We start from the raw sequence: 23,467 nt of genomic DNA, 5'->3' as shown, positions 1-23,467 counted from the left end.
AGCAAACATACATGGACCATCATGGAATTCTTCTGTACCATACTGAAAAATCCACCATAAGCCACCAAAACGTGTCTTGGCTTTGGGATGTCATGAGGAGGACAGTACTGATTCCTAGTGCCGGTCTCTTGCTCCTCAAGGTGGCAGGACCCGGTAGTGCTGGGGAGTGGTTTGGTCCAGCCCTGCCGCAGACCACCCGGCACCGCACTGCTGGTGGGCTGGCGACAGAGGGGATCTTGGGGAGGCCAGCCCAGGCCTTCTGTTCTCCAGGGGTAGCACACAAGCTCCTGAGGTGATGAAAGGAGAGCAGAGTTGAGGAGAGGAAAGTAGAGAGTACCAAAAGGTTCTTTCTGCCATGGAGGCGGAGATGGCCCTTACCCTGCACTGGAAGGAGAGGCTGAACGTGATGTGTGGAGGGCTTGCGTGCCAAAGCTACTGGCTTCTGGTCTCTGAAATATCCTGTTCTCTCTAGAGAAGGTGCTAAAATATTCATGTTCATTTGTCATTAGGCTCTTTTTCGAAAGAATGGTTGAAGAAGGTCATAACTTCAAGCAAGGATCTATGCCTGTGTACTTCCAAAGTATTGCTCACAAGCCTGAAGCAGCACTCCTGCAAGAGGATTTGCTGGGCCAGGGCCTAAATGAGCAAGTTTTCTGTGCTGATCATTGGCTCAAGCCCTGCAGAGCATCTGGTCTCTGAAGATAGGGATTGGTTTTGTTTCTTTGATAGACATTTTAGGCAGAGTTGAATGCGAATGTTCCCCTGAGCAGATGCTCCCTCAGCTTTGAAACTTTAACCATTTTGGTGTTTTGGCTTTTTACTGAAACACACTCTTATGATTTTTCTTACATTTTTTTAATAAAAAAGACAACCACCCTTCCTTTATCATGGGCTGGTAGCTTGGGTTAGAGACTACAAGCCAGTCCTGCATGATCTGTCCTTGGCTGTATCAGTGCTTTGTGACATAATCTTGGGCAAGTCATTTAAACTTTCTGTGATTTAGTCTATCCGTCCTTAAAGCGATTAAAATTATAGGCACATCGGCCAGTACTTATCACATGGGATAGATATAGTTAAATAGTTTGGCAGGTTGTGTCGAAACAAGGAAATTGTGCAAGGCTGAGAATTATCAAATACACAAATTCTCTTGTGCATCTTCATGTACCTTTTTTAAAGCAATGGGGGATATTTAATGCTCTTTATGAATGAAGGGCTATTCTGTATAGTTTTGTAAACAAAGCATACATATATATTTGTCTGAGATGTGGTTATTTGCACATGAATATTAGACAGAAGACTTAAATGCAGCGATCATTAGCATTATCTTAGTACAAAGTACTGCTGCGGTCACTTGAAAGAACTTTGTGCCAAACAGGGCAAGGCAGGGGTGGGATTTTAGGGTCCTAAACCACCATCCCTAAATGGCAATTGATGCCAAGATTAGTCACAGTCTTGCTTCAGAGGTGAATTCACATGTCAGGTAAGACATGATCTAGTACCAGCCCTGTGCAGTTCTGTGTGCTCTAAAACCCCAACCCCTGCACAGACCCTCATCACACACAGGCAAAAGCTCGCTCTGGTTTGTATCATTAAAACCTGCCCATGAAGACAATAAGAGGATTTTAGAGCAACTTAAGATGTATTGTTCTGATGTTCTGTACTTAACATTTAATCTGAACCCAGCTTGCTATCTTTCAGGGGAAAAAAAAAAAAAAAAGTGTTTATTTATTTTATTTTAAGCGGTAATTTTGTTGGATTCCTAGGGATTATCCAAGTGTGAGTGGGCTGAGCTGCCACTGGATGGCACTGTTGCATACAGCTGGCAGGAAAAAACTTGGCTCTTAAAGCCCCCCGTTTGAAAAACAGGTTTGGGGCAGCTATGGGTTATCTGTGGGTATGTGATCACTGGCCAAGCAAACTGTACCATAACGCTACAGTCACACAGTGAGACACGAGATGTCAAAGTGTATGTATTAAAAAATTAATACTGTTATACTCCCTAGTACCTGTCCTAACACATGAATGTTTCCTTGCTACAAAAAAAAAAAGAGTACATATTTTATTTTATTTTATTTTATTTTATTTTATTTTATTTTATTTATCCAATTTCATTTATTATTTATGTAAATATCAGAAAAAAACCAAGCATTTTAGTTCCTCTACATGTGAACGGTGAGGATGTTGACTTCAGATTGACTCATTGTCGGTGCAGCCTAATTTAAAACCAACTAGACTAAACCATTTTCATTTTCACTATAAAGATAACTGGCACTGTTATTTTTGAAAATAATTTGCTTCTTTACCAGATGAAAGTTTGCTTTTAACTTGATTGACTATTGTATTTGTATTGGCTACTGTATTTCAGGAGACAACAGAAAATAGAAAGGTTGTTTTATTCCTTATTTCTATTACAAATATGAGACAGATATTGTCTCTCCTTGTTCAATTCAGTCCTTACCCTCCTTTGAATTCTTACATTTCTATGAGAAAGTGCATTTGATACTGGGGGAAAAAAAGAATTTAAATTGCATTGAGAAATTGGGCATTGGTATGAATTCGACTGGACCTCTGTGTTCTTTATTGCTTTTTTTTCTTTTTCTTGAATGTTAGAGTACATAAATTGTAGAACAGTTACAGGCCTAGATTCTAGCTAGCTATGGGATTTCTTTCTGTTCGTGTAAATTATCACAAAATTATGTTGCCTGCCATGTATGGGATGCTTTGATCCAAAATTTCAGTCATTGTTTCCACATTTAGGGGCTGGAATGAACATCAAAGAAATGGGTGTACTGAATTTACTGAATGCCAAAGCAGTACAATAACATGCAAAGGATATAAGCAAATCCCAAAGGTAAAATGTGCTGCCAAATCTTGCACATAATAGAAGCTCTAAAGTGACAGTCTATCTTTGACAAATGCATAATGATATCAATGCCAAGGGAAGGAACTAGCATGCTGAAAGGTGAATAAAAGAGTTGGGAACAATTCACTGCATTTACACGTTTCCTCAGTGTGTTTTCACACAACAAGGAAAGCAGATGAGACAAATGTATTAGGTAATCATTAGAGAAGACCATAAACCTACTAAGGTTTTTTACTAACCGGGATATTTCCTTAGCTTGTAATGAGTATTTAAAAACAAAATATGGCTAGAAACAATTCATATTCTGAAAGAAAAAAATACAGGCCATGAGGAATGTAAAAAATGGTTTATTCTTTCTTCCTTTGACAAGTTCACATTTAATGTCCATATGGTACTTGCAATATGCTGCTCTCTTTCCTGGTTGATGAATTCCTAAATGCTTCAAATAGTTGCAAAGGCAAGTTAAGGGTTCCATATGTATTCACCAGGTTTTCCACCACTGTGGACTAACAGAGTAATTTAAATGGGTGCTATAATGTAAAAACATGAGAATCACTGCAAAAAACCTATCAATTTGTCTTGTAAAAGTGTGAAACCTACCTGTTAAATTAATTTTATTTTCCTTTCCCTGAAAACAAAACAAAACCCAAAGCAAATAATAGCTGAAGAAAACTTTAAGAAAAGGCTTCTTTTCCCAGTATGTACAACACTTAGCAGAGGCTAGTCTCGAGTTATTTAGCAGATCCTAATGTGTTCTGGAGTATAGAGGATTTTCCCAAGCCTACACGTTACTGTGCATCAGAGGGAGTTTGACAGAGGCCTGCTGAGGTGCAGCACTCCTGCTGCAGCCAGCCGAATATCCAGAAGGAAGCTCTGCTGTAATAAAACTTCAAAGAGAAGCAATGGAGGACCTGCTCTTCCCCAATTAGTTTTCTGCCCTTGTCTCCAGCAGCCGAATAGTCGCCTCCAGTTTTCATATGGCAAGAAAACCGCCTCTCTTGACTCCTCCCAGTAGGTCACTGCCACATGTCAAGAATGCTGCTCAGGTGGTAGTTATGTACCCAGCCAGCTAGCATTTTGGCCAGGTGATGGCCATATTATGGTCATATGATAAAAAAGACTGTTTCATCTTTGAAAAAGAGACTGTCAGCCTTCTGCAGGAAAAAGTGCCATATTCTTACTTGGGCTGTGGTTCCTGTACTCCAGCTACAGAGGTCTAAGGAGCAGTTTAATAGATCTAGGCAGGGTAACATTCCTCCTGCTCAGTAACTGAGGAAAAAGCTTCTGACTGTCATGGGGCTATGTTGAGACTGGAGGGAGTGTTTCCATTGCCTAATTACGTGGATTTTCAGTTGCTGTTGGCTTTGGGGTAGCCCATTAACACCTCAGGGTGCACCATAACTTAGTTACTTGGGCTCTTGAAACATCCCCCAGAGGCACATATACAGTTTAAAGCTGCCTCTGTCTTGCTCTTCCTCCCCCTTTTCCCTTCTACCCTGAAACTACAGGTTTTCTACTATGCTTTGGTGAAGTGCAGCAAATAATGTAATTCTTTATACATATAACATCCTGGTTTGTGCAAGCAATTAGGAAACTGAATGCCGTGCCCAGATGGGGACCTGATCCTGTATGCCTTGGCTCTGGTCCTGCATTAGATTTGTAGGGAGTGTGACCTACATTCTCTTCCAAAGAAGGCTGGGTAGGAAAGGACATCTGGTTTGGATTGTGGTTGCTAGTAAAATCTCTTATGAAGCAGGGAAGGGACTGCAAGTGGTCAGGGAGGGATGCATCTGTTATCACAAAACAGGATACATACAATCAAGACTAAGGAAAATAAACTAATAGATAATGTAAACTAGATTAGGTGATGTCCAGTAATGAAGGAGGGAAAGTCTAGTCTATTGCATTTCATAGCCAAAGTGTTTGACCCCATGCCAGCCACCTGCTTACATTGAGAATAGACCTGTCCTGACCACAATAAGATTGAGCGCCTTGGTGATAATAAGGGAAGATCTGAAAGCATCAAGAAGGGTGAGGTTCATGGACAAGCAGCCACTTTCCCAAAAGGAAAAAAAAAAAGGTTGGTGGCAAGTAAGTCCCATCAACTTCAGGACAGTGTTAACATCTCCTGACTGCCCCTAAAGACATACTGCTTCCCAGAAATCTGGGTCAAAGTGTCACTATTTCTGCAACTCATCTGCCTCATTGATCTCTACTGCATCTTCCTCTCCTGTCACAGAGATACTGCTGGAAGTGACGCTGGGCAGATTAAAAGATCTGCAGAAAAGGGGCAGAGATACAGAGATCAGATGGGACTTCTCTAAAACCTGCCATTTGACAGTCAAGCCACAGATTGAAGATGAATGTGTAGCTGTGCCTATGACACTGAAAGGATGTTAGCTTACCTTGATTGTTAGTGATATTCTGTAGGTTGCTGGGCAAATATCGAACGCACGGTAAAAGAAGAAAAACATCTTTGAACAGTCATTTGCTAACCTGGAAAGAATGGCTTTAATCTAAGAGTTAAGGGGAAATCTGGCAAAGCCCTATATACTAAAATAAACACTGCCAACATGCACGAGGGTCAAAAACTACAAGTAATAGAGGGATGTTCATTCATAATAAAGTCACAAGGACAAGAAACAAAACAGCAAGTCAGTCATGAGTGTCTTTAACAGTCATACTAATGGAAAAAATACAAAGAATAAACAAGAAAACCTGAAAATCTTAGTAACTGATCATGATTACAGCTGAACTGGCATAACAGAGACTTGGTGGGAGAATTCATATGGCTGGAATATTAATATAAAGGATATAGATTGTTCAGGAAGTAGAAGCAGGTTGAAAGCAAGGAAGGATATCATGCTCTGATGTCTAAAATGAAGGTCAAAGCATACGTGTGATGATAAAGAAGAAACAGACATAGGCAATCTCACAGTTAGGGTCTACTACAAAGCATTAAATCTGGAAGATCACATAAAGGAAATTTTTTATAATGAAGTAGCAGAATCTTCTAAGGGCCTGTACTCTATGTGCTTTAACTATCAAACTGTTGGTGAAGGCATACTGTGGAACGTGTTGGTCTGAAAATTCCTGATTGATGCTAATTAAAAGGGAAGACCTTAAAGTAAATTAGTCTTCCAAAAGAGTTGAGGGTTTGGGGTTTTTTTTGTTGACTTTTTTTCCTAGAGGCAGTTTTCCAATTTTTAAGACACTTCCCTAGATATTCACTTACTGGCAAAAGGTAAACTTCAGGATCTTTTGGACTTGCTGAACAGGTCCCAGGCATCCTTTCAGGTCTGATGATATCTGTGTTTTGCTTGAAGCAAGAACAGCAAAGACAGCAGGGAATTCACCTTCCATAGCATTCTTCTACTGAATAATGAAAATGTAGGGACCATGTTTCAAGTTCATTGAAGATCAGGCTCATTTTAATTTGTATTCAGTTTAGCTGCAGAGTCCTTCCATTTGGGCTTTGAATTCAGAACCAGACTTCTTTTAGTTTTTGCCTTTGTCAGAGAAATTATTCTCTTCAGACATCTTTTCAGCCCCGTAGATGAACTAAACCTCTCAGCCAAGACTAGATAAGTCACAACTCATCTTTATCAGTCTGCTGGTTGGGGACCTTTTCCACATTACTTCCTTATTTCTGCTCACATTTGCAGGCTGCCTTCACAAATGCTGTATACTGTGACACATTGTGACTGGAAGTGCACACTGTGACTGGACCTTGACTCTTTAAAATCCTGAAAGGGAGGCAAAGACTGGACTTCATTGTCAAGCAGTTAATTCTGAGTCCTTATAAGTTCCTGTTTCACTCATTCAAGTAGAGTTTGTTTCTGATTTTTATGAACACTGAAAGGACCAGAACAAAGGTTTGATACTTTCCTCTGTGTGAATGGAAAGAAACTGAGAAGAATTTATATAAAATATGACACTATTCCATTGCAGAACATCAAGGGCAACATCACTTGAGTGATGTGATTGTGATAGTCAGGACTCACAATGCATAGGAAGAAAAGAAGGTAAAGCAGCAAAATTAAAACAATAGTCTTCAGGAAGATAAACTCTTCTGAAGTCACACAACTGGGAAGTAAGCTCCAGAGAAAAGGATATACGTGCTTAGACAGTTGAAATATTTTGTAACTTTTATTGGATCAGACTCTACGAGATGCATCAACTGTGGCAGCTGGCTAGCGTAATTAACACCAGCCAAAAAGGGTAAAACCTCCACCTAGAATAAAATAAGGGCAGAACAAACATTTTTAATTATTTTTTACACACTTCTTAATTATCCTGGAATGAAGTATGTCACGGCCACCTCAGATTTACTAGCAATTGTTTTGGAGGATGCAGGGAAGAACAATGAGAAAAACTGTAAAAAATCAAATGTATAGAATCATAGAATTGTCTAGGTTGGAAGGGACCTTTAAGATCATGTAGTCCAACCATCAACCTAACTCTGATAAAAAACATCACTAAACCATGTCACTAAGCCCTATGTCCACCTGTCTTTTAAATACCTCCAGCGACGGTGACAACCACTTCCCTACGCAGCCCATTCCAATGCTTAATAACCCTTTCAATGTAAAAGTTTTTCCTAATATCCAATCTGAACCTTCCCTGGCGCAACTTGATGTCATTTCCTCTTGTCCTATCAACTGTTACTTGGAAGAAGAGACCAACACCCGCCTCTCTACAACCTCCTTTCAGGGAGTTGTAAAGAGCGAGAAGGTCTCCCCTCAGCCTCATTTTCTCTAGGCTAAACAACCCCAGCTCTCTCAGCCGCTTCTCATAAGAATTGTTCTCTAGATACCTCACCAGCTTCTTGGACCTTCTCTGGACACGCTCCAGCGTGACTTTTTTGTAGTGATGGGCCCAGAACTGAACACAGTATTTGAGGTGGGGCCTCACCAGTGCTGAGTACAGGGGGACAATCACTTCCTGAGTCCTACTCACCACACTGTTCCTGATACAGGCCAGGATGCTGTTGGCCTTCTTGGCCACCTGGGCACACTGCTGGCTCATATTCAGCCAGCTGCCGACCAACACCCCCAGGTCCTTCTCTGCCAGGCAGCTCTCCCAGCCGCTCTTCTCCAAGCTTGTAACACTGCATTGGGTTGTAATGTAATGTGATACCAGTTCTTTCAGAGAGGAAGAGAAAGAGCAATGAAATTCTTGCTAGCCACATGCAAGATTTTTTCCATAATTCAAAATGAATTTTTAAGCCCCAAAAGAAGAGAATGAAATAAGTAGCAACCAGTAAAAATTTGTGAAGTTCATCCACTCAATGAATAGGAATTTTTCAGTAACCAATCACGTCAAATCAATTTCCCATCCTTTTAAAACAGGGTAACTGCACACAAGTAAAGTGAGAAAATGGTAGGTCATAGGTATTCTGACCATTTGACACCGTGTTGCACTGTCTTGAATGACCATCTCAGCATTGTTTAAGGCCTGAGCTGAGTATTATGTCAGGTTTTGGGCCACCAAACTCCTAGAAAGACGCAAAGTAGTTAGAGTCCAAGGGAGAATAACGGGGTCACAACAACATGACATATATGAAAAATTGGAAGAGGTGTATTGTATTTCTTTCTCTAGAATAAAGGAGACTGATGGACCATGAGAACAGCCTTTGATTTTATTTGCAACAGCCCTTTACGGGAATTATTTGTTTTCTCTTGTAGATAGAACAAATTTGCTCTGGCAAATTCAAATTAGGCCTTTGGAAAAAGCTTTCTGACTTTAAAGTTGGTAAAACTGATTTTTTTGTGAGGGCTGTGGAGTCTTCGTCACTGAAAATGTTTAAGAACGGGTTTAAGAGGAACATCTCTCATAAATTTAACCTGCCTAGAGAAGGCAGAGACCTCCCAGGGGAGTTTTATTTTCCAGTGATTCCCAGACATAAAGTTGAATGTCTGTAAGCTACAGTTTCTGTGCCATCCAAAGTAGGAGATGTGTTTACAGCGCAGCAGAGTATCCATGTGTTACCTACCATGGGTAGCAGCAGCAATGCAGGCGATACACCATTGGTTGGAAGCTGAAATGTCTAGCCAGGATTCCTAGTATGCTCTGGTTTTACTCACGCCAACTAACATTATTCTTTGTCACCTGTGCTGCAGTCAATATCCACCTGTGGAAATGCAGACTGGTATTAAATTTAAATAACTTTTTTTTTACCAAGTCCTTTACTATCCTTGTGTTTTCTCTATTCATATGCAGCTTTCTAAGGTTGATGGCAAGTAATGATGAAATTTAGCTTAGCAGAAAGTTTTGCCTGAATATAAAATCTTTTTGAATTGTGATTAGTGTTTCCAGAGTCCCAGGTAAATTAGAGCATTTAGCTTTTCCATTGTTTCAGAACTTATTATTGAAGTATCTAAATGTTCAAGAAAATGAAAATGCACAAATGGGTGTTAGTTGAATGGATGTAGTAAGATTTTCTGGCATGAAATGCACAGTATTTATGACTTAATTTAATTGGAGAAGAAAAATATTGAGTAGGTGACGAAGTAAAAATGATGACTGTATATTATATTTTTGCCATGCAGCTGAACAAACACATTCAATGACAGACTTTGGCAGGAGCTGCAAAGATGTTCTTGACAATGGCATGAATAAATATTAGGTGCTGTACACAATTCGTTGCATTCCAGGCCTTGAGCAAAACCAGGTGAGCTTTGCCTGGAAAATGTGAAAGAAACAATGTAAGCATGTTAGGAAAATGTAAACATCTACAGTATTCTCCCCAGCTGCATTGCTGTAACATTTTCATTTGCATCAGCAACAACTCTGTCATTTTTTATCTGCTCTACTTTCATTGCACTTCTAGGAATCAATTAAACTCCCAGCTGCTTTTGAGTTCATGATAGGTACTTCAGTAATATTGCCTGAATGAAGGACTTTATACCTGCTAAACAAAATATAACGATCAGGCCTCATTTCCATTGCTGCAACTGGTTTACAAAAAATAGAAAGGAAAATAAATACTTTGAGATTCTTGGTGGTCAATCCTTGCAAGCAGAGAGGATGTCTCCTAATAATTTAAGACAGAGATTAGAGGAAATTAGAGAGAGGCTATACAACACGGATGTGAGCTATGATAAATAACTAGTTGTAAGACAAAAGCCTGCCAGTATATCTGTTGAAAGAATGAGTATGACAATATAGGGGAGAATTTCTTTTACAGATTATTTTTTCTTCCAAGCTGGTTTACAGCTGTAGTCTCTTGCTAGAACCTACAGCAGTATTGGTAGCTCAAGCAAAGTTGACTGTTTGCTGAGGAGAAAAGAGAGACGGGAATGTTCTGCAGAAGTTCTCTGCTTTTTGTTCTGACACCACTGAGTAATATTTAATACGAGGTTGGTCTTCACATCTTCAGTGTTCAGAGGGGTAGTGCCAACAGTACTGCTTTTTCATCTTCATTTTTGTAATCTGAGAATATACTTATTTAGTGTTGCAACAATAGTTTTCACTGTCAAATATTAATTAGGCTAACTATTGAATTTTTTCTCATTAGTTCTATTTTCTACTAGTTTTAACTTTTCTATTAGTTTCTATTTTTCTACTGGTCTTATTTGCAAGTGTGCAATGTTCATTTCAGAAGTTCTGTTCTCAAGTGTAGCCTCCTTCTGTGTCACTCCAGAAAGCCGTGGGGACAGTCTACATGGACTCTTAAAGACAAAGGTGGTGTGGTCTGATGCTTCTACAAGGGGTAACAGTGTCTCCCCTTCTTTATAATACGATGTGTTTACGTGTCTGGGATTCTTTAGGTGGTCCCAAGCCAGCAACAGAGAAATTACTGGCATAGCTGGGAAGGAGAGAGACAGTTTATGTCACTTCAGCAGTTCCTTTTCTGGAATGAGTCCCTGGCGTAATTCAGAGCAGCTTTGGATGCCTTGACCATCTATAACCTCATGGGGATGTTTTAGCAGCTAAGGCCAGGTGTGGTATTAAGCTGCCCAGCACATAGCTCCCCTTATTCACTTGTTCTCCCTGATTTGTCAGGGATGTGAGAGTTTGTGAGGACATATATCAGCTTCTTGTAACAACTTCAAAGGGACTGGGGCTGGCACATTTTATTTGTGCCATTTTTAAACTAGAAATAAACAGAAAAAAGTGAAAATGCATCTTGTGGGTTTGACTTTCTCTCCCCTCTTCCTTTGAGAAGTGAAACCAATGGACACACACATACTGTGAGAAGAGCAGCAAACAGCCTATAGTGACATACTGGTAAAAAAGTATAAAGACTGTATTTTTATACGTAGTTTTTAGGTGTCAAGATGATAGATATTAAAGAAGGAGTAAAAATAGGGCTTTTTGATCTAGAACAGTTTTGGTAGCTGAGGATTTATGCTGTGTTGCTATCTGCAATTATAATTTCATATTTGAATATGTGCCATTTGGCTTTCTCCTCTAAGTTTGTAGAAATGGTTGATTTGCTCAAAATGGCCAATATACCCTTTGTATGATAGCGGTTCCTTAGCTGTCATCTGTTATTATTAAGCAAGTTGGACAGTAATTTTCTGGCTCAAAAGACTCCTAGAAAAGCAGATCAAAAGACAAAAATATGCAATCACATAATGCATGAGGAAAGGAGTTTATTCTGAGCCTCAGTTGAGAGATGACTTCATCAGGCCATTATTATACCTATTAGTACCATTTCCAAATACCTGTTACTAGGGGAAGTTTTTCTGGACTAATTGTGTCTCACCTATGGACATATATGGACATTTTTTCAGGTATGGCAAGATAGGAACTGAGCTTTTGTAAAAAAAATGGCATGCACTTTGGGAATTCTAGTTTTAATTACAATTTTTGTGAAATCCTGAAAATTTGGTCCCCAGAATCTTTATCTGATAATATAATGTTTGTTTCATTTGTTACAGTAAATCTGTCTAGAGATCTGTCACTTGTGTCATATCTCACTAGGTTCTTGACAACAGAGAGCAACCTGGGAACATCAGCAGCACATGCATGGCATCTGTGATTGTCACATGTGTGTGTTGGACATACACAAGAAGTGTTGCTTGGGGCTACCTTTTACCTTTTCTGAGAAGTTTTACAAGCTTCACCTATCTGTTGTGATGCAGTAGATATAAGTGTACCCAATCTGAAAGAATTCCTCACTAAGAGGGTGCTTCTGTGTAGGGTTACTATTGTGAATCAGCTACAGGAAAAAACACGGAAATCTTCCCATATTTGAATCTTGGGGCAGATGTTGCTGTCATATTATAAAAATGATAAATTTAGTAAATTAAACATTATTTTAAAAAAAGAATAGCAAGATATCACCAGAAGGTTAACCAGTTCCAAATCTTGACTATCGACTTGCCAATCTTTGTCTTTATCCTGTAGTTCTTAATTGCAGTACTTAACAACATTCAGAGGCAAATTTTTTAACAAATAAAGATATGGTTCAGAATAAGAATGTTTCCAGGAGTGCAAAGTGTTCCCAATGTAAAAACAATACCAATTTTTATTGATTTTCATGAAAGCTGTGTTGGTAAGTTCAAGGGGAAGCAGACCGAGTGAACAGGAACAACTCTGAATCTGACTTAACTCTGAATCTGAGCCAGAATAAGTCTGCACTTTGATTATAGTAGATATGAATACCCTCAGGACATGCTAGGGGCAAGGGGAAATTTCTCAATCCTTTTGTTAAATTTACATCTACTCATGGAATCCAATTGCTCCTGGAGACATTGCTTAGGCATTGATATTTATTTCATTTTTTTTCCTGTATATCATCTGTGACAACACTTAAATAAATTTGGTAGGAGAATAGATGCTTTTTTTTTTTTTATCTTATGGTTATTCTACTAGGCTCAAATGATTAGGGAGAAAATAATTTTTAGTTATTTTTCATCAAATATCACAAACCAGTTTCAGAAAGCCCTTAAACGCAGTTATTTAAGTAGCTTTTACTATTGCATCTGCAGGCACATAGCTTTTTCCAGTGGCACAGCCATGTTTTGAAAGATTGTGAAAGTTAACTCTTGATTGAATTGCAGGGTATTTAAAAATACAATTAATACTTGTAATGAAGCCCACTCCTTTTATTAACTTTGGTTCTGACTGGGATTTAAGTGTGATAATGCTGCCAGAGAGAAAAGTTCTTGACTCTGTGTGCTTCCTCTTTATTTCTACAGAGGTAGAGAAATGGTTCAGTTACTGAAAATATCAGGACAACTGCTGACCTATAATCAGATCTTTGCTCTTCTACACATTTTTGTGGTGAAGGATTTTGTTGAATTAATTATTGCATTGAGTTCAGTCAACTGATTATAATTTATAGTTAATTTGGGCTCATATTTACAGAACTCCTATAGAAGCAATGTCTTTGTAGATATTTTTCACGAATATTATATACATGATCATCAGTAATTACTTTAATTTGTGATTCGTTAATAATACACGGCTGATCACATTACTGGAAGGGCTATCTCTTGGTTTATCTCTTGTACTCTTGAAGAAGTATACAAACAAATAAAAGCTCGTAGCTGACAGACTGTGAGCTGTATGAATGGAGAAGCAATGTTAGAGATATGAAAACAATTCTGGTCACATTATTACATTAATGCCTCTTTGAGGATTTCAGTCTGAAAAATTGTTCTGTGCTACCTTTAGTATTAAATAAATTAAAACGAAATTTTCATTTTCAAGACATAAATTTTACAAAATCTTTGGATTCACAATTTCAGAAGTTCCTGCAATGATCTGGACTCCCAAGCCACAGAAAAAAACACTCCATTTCTCCAAGCTGCTGTACAGTTTCTTGGCATCGGATGATAAACAGATATTGCTTGTTAGGAAATCTGTCTTCCTTTTTCTTTTTCTTATTTTAGATGTAATCTGGAATGAAAACCAATGCTGTCATCATACAGTCTCCAAAAATAACAAATAAAATAATATTTATAATATAACTTGGGATGTAATATTAGATTAAGCCTTTAGGCTTAGCCATATTGCAGCAAAAGATGTAATTGAAGTTTTCCAATTCCAAGAGACAATGGCAAAAAAAAAATCATTCGGGCCCCAGGCATTGTCTCCCTCCTTCCCATTTGCTCCTGGATGAGAACAGAAGTTGCTTTCTAAACTCAAGTGCTTTGAAGCCACTGTGGTACATGACAATAAGAAACTCTGAGATAGCTTTGGCTCCCCGTCTCAGATCCCTGTAGATTTAATAAACAGAGAAGGGAAGTGTGATTTCTTACTTGTCTGAGTAAAGACAGGGCATTACACTTTATAAGAGCTGGAACCAGCTGAATAGGAACTTAAAGCCAAAATGAAAAGTTTATGAACCTTCACCCTTCTCTTGTTAAGCTCGAAGACATTAACACCATCAAAACCAACCTATGGATATTGCCAGACATATTTAAAAAGAGAGAGAAGCTGATATTTGAGCCAAATGGCAATGCCCGATAAAAACTAAGCCACGCAGGCACCAATCACAATTACAGATTCTAGGAAATTGTTTCATAATCAGATATGTTAACAAAGGAAAATCAGCAGACAAAGAAAGATGTGGGCAGGCGTTAAGAAAAAGGTCAGAAGCCGAACACCTTAGGGGAGAGAACTGAGTGGAAGGCCAGATTAGGAACATGTGTGTATAGAGATTATTTGTTCTTATTCTGCCTATTTTGCATAAACTCTTCAAAAGTGTAGCTGTCTGGAACAATATATTCTGAATAATATCAATTCCTGCCTTTGACAAAAATGACTCTACGGTTCCTAAATGTTGGACAATTTTAGCTACTGTTTTAGTCATTGGGAGAATTTCAACCAGGTTGAGTGTCTGAACACCATCAATTAAAAAATTTTACTAGAACTTGATGTTAGTGGTTTTGTGTTCAAATTAAAAGAAGTTGATACAGGAACCAGTAAAATGGTATTTTCCATGTTCTGGAAAATTTTTTTTTCTGTATTCTGAATTAATGAAAATATTCACCAAATTTGTAAGCCATCTCTTTGCTGCTGCCTTGGATTCTAACACTCCTATGAAGTTTTCTAGGAGAACATTAGATATTTTAAAATGTGACAAAATATAGATTTAAACTTTGAAAATAAGGCCTGTAATTATTGATGAATAGTACTGTGTAAAAATCCTAAATACACAGTTCTTGAATAGACACACTCTGAGAATTTTATTTCAGCAAATCATGAATTAATTGTGAAATAAAGTATGTCAGCATTTGAACTGTATTTTCTTACCGATACTTAGTCTTGAAGAATGATGGAAAACTGAGGAAGCAGAAAAAGATCTTCTTAGTAAAGCAGGATTTTCTAGGAAAACCTTTCCTCTTGGCCAAAAGTTTCCAATACAACTGATTTCGTTCTTCTTTAAAGGGTAGATTGTGTTCTTATCTTCAAGTACAATTTAATGCAATCTGTCTCCAAGAAAGGTGACTTAGTTACAAGTGGGTAAATGTATCATGCAACAATATTTTGGGGAGCGAAAAAAGCCTTCAAACCAAAAAAGGCAAAAAATCATGTTCTTGCACTGTAGCAAGAACATATAATTAATAAAACTGTAGAGTAAAATAGTCACCTGCAGCCCTTAAACCAAATAAATTCTGCAGGAAAATTGCATTAAAAATTGTAATTATTTCGAGGGTACTTACTGTTCCTGCAGTTTCTTTGTTTAATGAACACATTTCAAACACTGGTGGCACACTAGAAGATTGACTTGATCTCTCTCTGCGTTGCTTTGTAGTTAATGGCAAACAGGACTTTAACCTTACCTCCCAAGCTCTGTATTACTTCTTCTTTAACTAGCCAAATAAATACCTGGTACATTTTAACTGTGCAGTTTCACATTCTTCTTTTTTCAGCAACAATGTTTAAAGAGTTTCTGTACTCAGCTGGTTTTTCCTGACCCACTCCTGCTTCTCTAGTTTTGATACAAATCTTTTTAAAGAGCTGTAGGAAAAAAAGGTGAGGGCCATGTTCAGGTTAAAACATTCCTCTGCTTTTGACTACTTTTCCAGTGCTATTCTAAATTGAAACTCGGTTCCTTAAACCAGTTCCTGTGTACCCCTACAAATGGCTGTGTCACCACAATGGACAGAATGGGGCAGGGCAGGAATGAGGGTTGTGAGCAGGGGGAGAGGGAGTTCCTTACACCGGAGTTGCCACCAAAAACCATTAGAGATTAGAGCTGTATAGCTGTCTAAAACAAAATAAAGACTTGGCACCAGAATCTTAGTTTAAAAAAGACAAGAAAAAGAAGAGAGCAGTGATTAATTCACTAGAAGTACAGTAGGGTACAAACAGCTCACGTCAATGCACCTGTTCCCCACTCTTTGGCACAGCATAAAATAAGAGATTAAATGTTTCTCTCTGTATATATATTATCTAGTGGTGCATGTGTGTGAGAACAAACATAGGCAAGCAGGCACATATGCAAGTCTCTTTTTTCCCTGCTGGCTATGGTGCTTGGCATGGGAACTGAGCAGCGAGGGCGAGAAGCAGGAAGTGGAGGTGGCTGCTAACGTGTAAGATGCTGCTGGATCTGGTCCTGTCAACACCAGTCAGAGAAGGAGACTGCTAGAAATGAGGGCTTGGGTGTGGTTTTGATTTAAGATATGTATCTGGATAATTAAACTGGGAAAAATACGTTCACTTTTGCGAATGGAACTGTGACAAGTTCTGTCAACTTTGATTCTATCTGTATAATTTTTTGAGATAGTGTTTTTAAACAGGGATATAAACTTGTAAAGTGGCCTAACCCCCTTCCCTTCTGTAGTCTGCATATTGCAAGCAGCTGCTCAGGAACACAAAGATCTCATTCTAGATTTCCCAAACTGGAATTGGAAATATTTAGATTATAATTACTTTCTTGGGTTCATATGACAACCTGATTCTATTTTTACATGAATGGCTTCCTAAAGTTTTAATTATATGTCATTTACTTAAAGTTATATTAATTTCTTTCTAAGTCTTGAAAGTAAGAGGTTGATTTGATTTGTTTTCAAGGAGCTGTTCAGTTCATTTGCTATTGTTATGAGGCATGTATCATCTCCCATTTAATTATTTTTTTTGAGCACAAAAGTTATTGTCTATTTTCTATGGTAGCTCCTATCCTTCTCATTTAGCTGCATGTGTGATTGCTGTAACCTTGTCTGGAGGACACTTTTTTAGCATCATTAGATTTGTCTAAATTTCTGTGAGGTCATGTGAATATAGTACTTTTTTTAAAAAAAAACTATTATTTATTTTAAAAAGCATTTATTTGATGAGTAATAGACTTGCCTAGATCCTGCAAGAGTCCTCATGTGAGAAACACTTCTCAGCTTGGCTCCCAGCATCCCTGGAGGCACTGGGCCTCCTTTGGAGGATGTGTCCCATGCTGGCACAGGCAGCTGCCCTGTCTGGTGGAGGCAGGCAAACAGCAGATCTTCCACAGCCACTTCTCTCCAAAACAACCAGGTGCCCACTGTGATCCCAGAGCTTGCTCAGGTTTTCTCTACCAACCACTTATCCCTTGTTACTTCCCAGTTCGGCCCTGTCTGTTCTGTGCTTTGGCAACGTGTGCCAGCAGCAATGGACATCTGCAATAACCCAGTTCTTTTCAAGCAAGGGACTGTTTCTGTGAGCTGCTGAGCCGGCGGTAACTGTGAAAGGGTGGTTAGCCGGAAAAGTTGGGTGGCAGTAAGCAGCTTTGATGGAGTAAATTGCTGGCGAGGCAACAGCTGCTTGAGGATATGTGAACCAGCCCTGGGTGTGCTGTGTAAGGGATGGAGCTGCAGATTATTTGTCCTCAGATGTTCCTTTCCACATGGGCAGGCAGTCTCATATGGGTGATGTGAAACCTATTGGTGGATTCACAAAATAAGCTTTTCTCACAGATGTTTTCCGCAGTGCAACTGTATTATTTCTGCTGCCTCCTGGCCTTAGTGAGGATTTTTCTAATTGCTTTTCCTCTTAACCAGCCCTGTACCGCTCCAGAAATTTCCTCAGCAGTTTTGCTGGATGCTTTATTCATGTTTACACTACCTATGCAGTCTCAGCATCACTGTACTATCTTATGTGAAGTCTATTAGCCCCGTTTAAACACTGTTTGTTTATTGTCGTGTTAATTATATATATACATACATACATGTTTTCAATAATATACTGGATTTTTCATGTGTCAGCTCTTTGGACAAAAAACCCCATTTGATTAGCTCTTAGTCTTTTCTTTCTTCATCAGCCACTCTTTCTTAGGTTTTTTTTTTTTGCCGATTTCCAAACTGTCAAAAAAGAAATAGGTTCCAAAGTATTACATTAAAGGCCATCAGTGTTGGGTTCAGAGTTGAACAAATGAAGACAGACTTCATAATTCCTAGATAGAGGGACAAGTAGCTGATAAATGGCTGTTATTGGGCTCTTTTTAGTCACAGAATACAGAAATATTTTTCTCTAAAAATACTGCTATTATTATTAAGCTATTTAAAAAACAGAATCTTTTCTCCCAAATTTGAGATGATACCTTCTGTTGGGTTAGCATTTTATGTGCTTATGTATGTATGAACTGCAGGTGACTATTCAATAAATCCTTTTTTCTTGTCATTAATATTAGAAGATTTCCAACTTCCACTTGCATGCTTTATTTATGATCAAGTTCTTGCAATCAGAAATGTGATCTTTAATAAAATGGAAAGTATGCATCTGATGGAAAGAAGCATTAATCATGCAGAAAGCGACCAATACACATTCATTTCTTTTTGCCATATTGTCACATTGTATTTGTATAGGTTAATCATGATTTGTAAGTAATATGTAAACATATTTTCAAAGAAGTACTTTCCTTTAATGTACTGTGAGTCCAAATAAACAGGACTATGTTGAGTTCCCTTTCCTATTCAGAGAGCAGGGCAATCCAATGTCCATTTACCTCTGCTTTGCTTTTAGGTGTTTCTATTATCTTGCATGTTGTGGACACCAAACTGATAGACCTGCAGTTCCTCAGGGGATATATTTTTGAACACCAGTACCACAGTGAAGTGATTCCAGTTTTCCATAACATTACTGAAAGTTAGACCATAGTTTTAATAATCATTAGTGCTCTCTTGAATGCATATAAATTATTGGTATTGATATTTCATTTATTTATACTATTCCATCATGTTTAAAACCTACCTCCTGCAAAACAGCTAATCTGCGAGTTTGTTAATATTCTGCTTACAGCAACTTGGGATGATTTAGCAGTAAACTCATTTTAGAATTTATTCTTTTGGGAAAGAACATTTTCAGACCACCAACCTTTCTGTTGAGTGAACTCTATTGTATTTAAATCATACAAATATGAATCACATAAATGAAAATGTATAGTGATGGCAGAGAAGAAGGTGTGAATGAAAAATGACTGAAAAGAATCTTTGAATAGTTGCATTAATTTCTACAGGATTTAGTTGCAGTTATCATTATATCCCTTTTGTGCTCGCTGTCATCAACAGCCACTAATCAGTTGAATTTCACAGTCCCACGCATAAATGTAAGATGACCTGCACAGTCCTCAGTCCCTGGCTCAATTTGGCACCGCTGTGCACAGCTGACTAGGGCTGGCCATTCAAGAAGCAGAAAAAGTGTAACAGGCTCCATCATGTCTAGGAGTGCAGCTCAGCCCTCAAATGCTGAGCAGTTTGTGTTACCTAAAGAGATGAAAAAATTCAAACAGGGCAAAGGACTGCTGTGTGTCAGTGATGGAGCAACGTCAGGCAGAGACAGAGGCTGTCAGTGCTGGATGTGTACGCCAGCCACTGGGTGGGTAAAACAGAGATATTCCCATCACCTCTTCCTCCTGCTTGTACAGTGTCTGCCACATGCACAGTATCACCTGGATGTTGGATAAAGCTGCAGAAGCATGAGGTAATCCTGGTGCTAGAGACCCTGTGGGGCTTTGGCACAGGATTGTTTTTAATGTGCTGAGCACAATCAACACTAAAGTCTTCTGAGTATGGCCAGAATTTCAGGCACAGCTACGCCTGAAAGCTTAGGCACCCAAGGGTTTTGATGGCTGGGAGATTCTGTGTGGGTGTGGGCAATGGAGGATCTACATTTTTAACTTGGGTGCCTACAATGGCAACTGGAGCCTACATTCACCTGACTCCCAGCCTTAGCCAGCAGTGAGTTGGAACATTGTTTCTATGGGAAAAGCCCTGAAGACAAGATCCTTAATAGCTGTAAATTGGCATAGCACCACTGAGTGTATTGAAGTTCACATAATTTACACTACAAGAGGATTTGGCCTCTGTCTTTAGTTGGAGTCTTCTGTAGTCAAATCAGCAAGTAGTGGGTATTAAGGCAGCTCACTATGGAGGAGCCATATTCATCCATGTTCTCTCTCTGAGAGGTCTTACTCATGCTCTTTCATGATTTCTGTAGCTGTAACAATGCAGAATAGAGGTTACTGTCACTTTGAAAATAAGTTCGTTTTTTAGACTGAGGCAACACAAAAGAAATTTTGGCTGATGAGGTTCCTCTCTGGGCTGGGGGCTGTCCATATGTGGGAGGAGGGGTTTGCAAAGCTATGCGGCTGGCCAGGGAGAATATCTGTGCGATCTAAGGATCTTTATCTTCCTTTCTTTTTATTTCTCCCTTCCTCACATTTATTTTCTTCGTCTCTTCCTTTCTTGCTTAGTTATTAAAGAAGTGTTCCTATTTAGCAGCCTAGTCAAGATCCATTCAGGACTGTCACTTGCTGAAATATAGAACTGCAGACATAGCAGGACAAGTAGAGCTTTTGAAAAACTGATGGTTGAAAGGCTCTATTTGGCAGTGCTAATTGTACACAGAGTATTGCCCAACTGCATTGCTCTATTGTATGACTTGTCATTGTATATGTTTTATAACCCTTTGTTAGGCTTGAAAATTTGCTTAGGCTGATACCCAAAGCTCAAAGTTGGTGCCACAGTTTTAATTTAAGTATGAAAATATTCCAAACCCCTGCTTTCTCTCAATAGTGACTGTGGCAAATTCCCTGCAATTAAGAAAACTCCCAAGTGGTCTTCTCAAAATGCTGCTGCATATTCCTTCAAATTATGAACCAGAAGTTTTGCATAATTTTGTGCAGGGAAACGAGTCTGGTGGAGTAACTAGTTTACTTCAGAGAAAATCCCACAAAACTTTCCCATCATTTTCCTGTCTTTTGATACTCATTATAATAACAATAGCAAAGAAATTCAAAAGTGTTGAGGAGGAGGTTAGAAACAGCCCTATTTTGAGACTCTAGACATTAACAAAAAGCTCAGAGAGTGAGTTTGTCCATATATTGAAGACAAGACAGTTCTCCTTGCATTTTGCGAGTGAGGCTACCATTGTGAGTTTTAAGTGACACTTTGCTTTTTCCATCAATATCCATCTTCTATGGGATATACAGCTGACAATAAACTTCAGTGGGAATTTGGTAACCATGACTGCGTTTATGCATTTCTCCTCCAACTAGAACTCAGTGATTACAAGAAGTTGGGAAGGTGAGTTTAGTGTATCCACATGTTATTGTATTTGTGTGGCTTTCAGAATTGGTATACAATAACCCAAATAAGGCACTTATTAAATAGGTGGCACTGAGATATCCTGTTTATACTAATACAGCTAATTATAGCAGTATAATAATAGGAGTAAATTTTCTTATTTAAGCAAACCTCAAGATAAAACCTTAACATTATTAAATTCTAGTTTTGCAGTATGAACAATAATAATATACAGAGTTTCAGATACTAGAAACATTTACTCTGTCCACAGGGGGCCAGAACAGGACTCTGTCCTCAGAGTGTATTAGTCCTTTGTTTCTTCTAATTTTAAGTGTCTCAAGGGAATGGAGCTTTCAACATTTCCATAGAGACACTATTTCACAGCCCATAGATCTTTCTGTCAGGAATATTCACCTTAGAGACTCTCAAATTTTTCCTTTTATGCAAGTTTGGTAACATTTTTAACTCCCTTGTATAGCTTTATGTGAGACGTGGAAGGAGAGGAATTAGAGAGAGAAATTGCCAAACCAGTGAGAAGACTGTGGAAAGCTCTATAATGATTTCCTCATTAAATAAAAAAGTCACAGAACCACAATGTTGCTCTCTTCAGTATCTTTAACAATTTGAATGCTGCTATGACAAATGTAAACTTAAAAAGATCTTAATGTCAAATGGAGCAGGAATTTTGCAAAAACAAGCAAAATTTCTTTAAGAGATAAGAGTAAAATATCACTTTGATTCACTCTAGTAGATTTTCTCACATAATCTAATATATCTGCTTTAAACCTTGAGGAATTTGTGTTGGTGTATAGAGAGTGAGACCTTGCAATGAAATGGAGAAGTGGGAGTTAACTTTAAAAACATACTGGCTTTCTCCCAAGCAGTGAGTGCTGACAAGTATAACCATATTACTAAAATCACATCAGCAACGTGATATATTAAATAAAAACATGATCGTCTACAGCCAAAGTAGTTTGTATTTTGTCCATGAAAAAGCATTGTGTTACATCAATCTGTCCAAAAAATGGGGCACATCAGAAAACAATGTTAAGAAGGCTTTTAAAACACATCATTGAGATTACAGCACCTTTAAAAATAAACAGCAGTGAATACCAACACAGGTAAAATGTCATTGTGAAACCCAGATCTGAAATTCAACACCATGCTTTATAGCTTTCCAGTGTGTGATAAAATCTGTTCACCAGATGTACTATCTGTCTCCTGTGTAGCATACTTGAGCATCATCTAGGCCTGAGGCCCATTTATTTCATGTAATTGCCTTCCCTGTGCACACCTTAGGGCACCCTAATTCTCCATTTTATTTCAGGCACTGTACAGGGTACCATCTGGTAGTGTTAAGCTCATCTCATTTTATTGCTCTATTGCAGTGGCTATATCCAGCCCTATAGCATTCTTTCAATGAAGAGAGAGTTCAGTTACTGCCAGCTATTTATTTTTGCCACAAATAAAGTAGTTTTTAACTATACACATGCAGAGTTCACATGTATATCAGCCTCACCTGAAACTCAGGTCACTGCTTTTCACCCCATGTGGTTAAAAATAAATAAAGAAATGGTGACTTGCTGATATTCAGGTATAGTAGCAGTGCTGGCATAGTGTTCTATTCTAAGAGTAAGAGATCTAAAGTCTTTTTGCTCTTCCGGGTAATGATGTCTTTTTAGTATCTCATTTTTATCATTTCTATTAAAGTGAGAAAAAAATATTATATCACACCTTAAAAAGGTACCTTACAGGAATAGCTTAATATTTAAAGGTAGCAATATACCTATCAACTGTACTTCATTACAAAGTTCATTTGCTATTTTAGGCCCAAATTTACTTGTGTACGTCACATTCCTGTTGTTATCCTTTTGTTTATTCTTGGAAATTATTGCCATTAAAAAATAGAACTTGAAACTGAGATTATAGAAAACTTCATCTATTTCTAGATTCTTCTTTGTTGGCTGCCATTTTTAATCATCTCCCTCCTTTTGAGTCTTTGTCATATATTTTAATGACCTCATTTTTTTTTAAACTCCCTTTTGTGCCAGCAATTTTGTGCTCTTGGTTATTGCTACTTAGATGTCTAACTACCTGCTTGTGCCTACAAACGAGGGAGCTGGAAGTCTAAGTGCCATTAATTGTTCCC

At 38.3% G+C, this 23,467-nt stretch overlaps 1 long non-coding RNA gene across 1 annotated transcript; it reads right to left on the bottom strand.

The window, feature by feature from the left end:
* Window positions 1–12,616: 12,616 nt before the first annotated feature.
* On the bottom strand, window positions 12,617–15,625 carry LOC106895108. The gene is made up of 3 exons (XR_001413358.1): window positions 15,487–15,625; window positions 15,077–15,252; window positions 12,617–13,717 (listed from the first exon to the last, which is right to left on the bottom strand). It is a non-coding gene; the product is annotated as an uncharacterized LOC106895108 (long non-coding RNA).
* Window positions 15,626–23,467: the final 7,842 nt, after the last annotated feature.

Source organism: Calidris pugnax, unplaced genomic scaffold, assembly GCF_001431845.1.
Source record: "Calidris pugnax isolate Ruff unplaced genomic scaffold, ASM143184v1 scaffold103, whole genome shotgun sequence".
In the NCBI taxonomy this organism is placed as follows: Eukaryota; Metazoa; Chordata; class Aves; order Charadriiformes; family Scolopacidae; genus Calidris; species Calidris pugnax.
The sequence above is the reverse complement of the archived record's forward strand: the minus strand, read 5'-3'. Positions and strand labels throughout refer to the sequence as shown.